The sequence below is a fragment of the Elephantulus edwardii genome, unplaced genomic scaffold, assembly GCF_000299155.1.
Source record: "Elephantulus edwardii isolate Elephantulus edwardi_28Jun2011 unplaced genomic scaffold, EleEdw1.0 scaffold00002, whole genome shotgun sequence".
Taxonomy (NCBI): Eukaryota; Metazoa; Chordata; class Mammalia; order Macroscelidea; family Macroscelididae; genus Elephantulus; species Elephantulus edwardii.
Genome location: NW_006399752.1, coordinates 47,387,617 through 47,389,940, shown reverse-complemented (window position 1 = coordinate 47,389,940; position 2,324 = coordinate 47,387,617). Strand labels below are relative to the sequence as shown.

At 37.5% G+C, this 2,324-nt stretch overlaps 1 protein-coding gene across 1 annotated transcript in view; it reads left to right on the top strand.

Moving 5' to 3' along the window:
- The window catches only part of ZC3H14 (zinc finger CCCH-type containing 14), a gene marked incomplete at its 3' end in the record, with an annotated part of 55,000 nt that overhangs the window by 43,625 nt on the left and 9,051 nt on the right, over positions 1-2,324 (top strand). The window lies entirely within an intron of this gene.

Sequence of the window (2,324 nt, the reverse complement as noted above, 5' to 3'; positions counted from 1 at the left end):
CACCACCACCACCACCACCAACAATGCTTAACACTTCTGCTGCTTTGTTTCCCAGTGTAAATGGTATCTGTAAAAATCTAATTTATTTGCACGTTTCCCAGCCTTCAAGACCACATAATGAAATCACTGTTTGGTGAAATCACTCTGTTTAGGTCATGTAGTGTCTACTTTTGCAATTTTAAGTATGTTATGTACTGGCTCTTCAGTCAACTCATAGCTGACCTTCCAGTAGGTTTTCAGAGGCAGTTACTTGCAGGGGGAAGATTGCCTTTCCTTCTTTCTTGGAGCAGCTAGTGGATTCGAAGCACATGCCTTTGGGTTGACAGCACAATTCTTTACCGCTAAGCCACCAGAGCACCTTAATTTTAAATACACCTACATATTTTTCTTCTAAATATATTTCAGCATTTTTTTACTTCCCTCTGTGAGATCAGTGACTGGGGTAATCCGGATGGATGTGTCGGAGACAGTGCGATTGGCACAGGACAGAGCAGAGTTTAGGACTGTTATATGTAGGGCTGCTATGAGTCGCAGGCAACTTGACAGCACGTAACAACAACAAAAGATATTAATATTAATGCCGGTTTTGTCCCCATACATCTTCCTTCTCCCACTTCTATATTTTATCATCTGCACTTTTGTGTGGAAGAAAGACTTGATGATCTACTTGTGGAAGATCAGCCATGGAAAACTTGAGGAAGCACAAAGCAGTTCTGACACATAAGTATCCTCTTGAGTTGGCATTGACTAGATAACAGGTGGGCTTTGGTACTTTAATATTGCCAGAGTTGAAAATATTAACATTTTCTTCTATTTAATAGTTAAGGTTACTTTGTCTGTAGGTGACCTTAAAAATTGAGAAACCTTAAGTAACTTTTAGATATGATGTAAATATTATTAATTACAGAGCCACATTTATACATTTTACCTTACATTTATTTTTTTGTCTAGAATTTCTTGGAGAATTTATTTTTTCACTGTTACACATTGTGCTTTACTGTGCCCCTACTCCTCTAGTTGAAATTCATTTTTATTTTGCCTTTGTTTTTGGATTGCCTTGTTTTGTTTTGGTTTTTTAAAAAGTTCATTCATTGTTGGACATTTCACTCCCTCCTTCCCTCTTCCTTCCTCCTCCTTCCCTTCTCCCTAGTCCGCTTTGCAGGGCACCTTGCTCCTCATGGTTGTCATCTCATGCCTAATCATACATTCCTTTCAGTTGGTTCTTCCCCTCCTCTGTTCCAGTGCAGTGTCCAGTATCTTTTCCCCCCCTCTAATCCCCATCAACTTCCCTTGTCAGTCCTATTTTGTAACAGATGTTAGGCAGTACTTACTCTTTTGTGATGGAGATATTTCATTCAGCATAATGTCTTCCAGGGGCATGTGTAATGTTTTATGAGTTTATTGTTTTTCAGTTCTGCCTAATACTACATTTTGTGAATGTACCGTAAGGTTTTCTATCCCTTTGTGTTTTGATAGGCCCTTGAGTTGCTTCCATCTCTTTGCTATTGTGAATAATACAACAACAAATGTGAATGTGCATGTATTTCCTTGTTTTTTATCTTACTGTTTTGCATACTGGAATGCTTTCTTTTATCTTTTTCTATTTAGGAGAGCATATTGTTAACCTTGTAAGTATGTTCTTGTGCTCTGTTTTTTATAACTTGTTTTATAGATACATTATTATTTCCAGTATGTCAGTATACTAATTAGAGGGGGGTTGTATATGTTTTGTTTTGGGTTTTTTTTAATCATCCTGCATGGAATTAAAATTATTCTGTCCCCTAATTGATAACTTTAACGTCTATTTTTGTCGTCTTCTTTTTGTCTTTTTCACTTGTAAACACTTTTTCCTTTTTTAAAGGTGCAGTCTCTCAACATAAGATTCCTACATTAAGAAAAGAACAGTGTCTGTGGGGTTGTGGTGTGGGCTGAAGCAGTCAGGGAGTGGCAGATACAGTGGAATTTTTCTGGGGAATGCTGCCATCACCACTACCTAAGTTTTCTCCAGATAATTTGTTTGATTTCTTTTTTTTTTAATTATTAAATTTTATTAATTTTAATGAACATTTACAGAGATTTGGGGTTTTCATTCATTCATTGTTGCACTATTTTCTCTATCCTCCTCCCCGGTTTGTTGTTCTTCCCCCCCTTGAAAGTCTGTTTTAATTGTCCATTTGCCACAGTGCTTGTCAAAGCCAGTTCTGATTACTCTCCTTTGTCAGTGTGTCCTTTGCCATTCCCTATCACTCCTTCCTGAGAGAGACTTCACCCTGATTCATAAGGAAAAGGGGATGGCATATTCTCTTAGCTACTTCCTGCTGAAA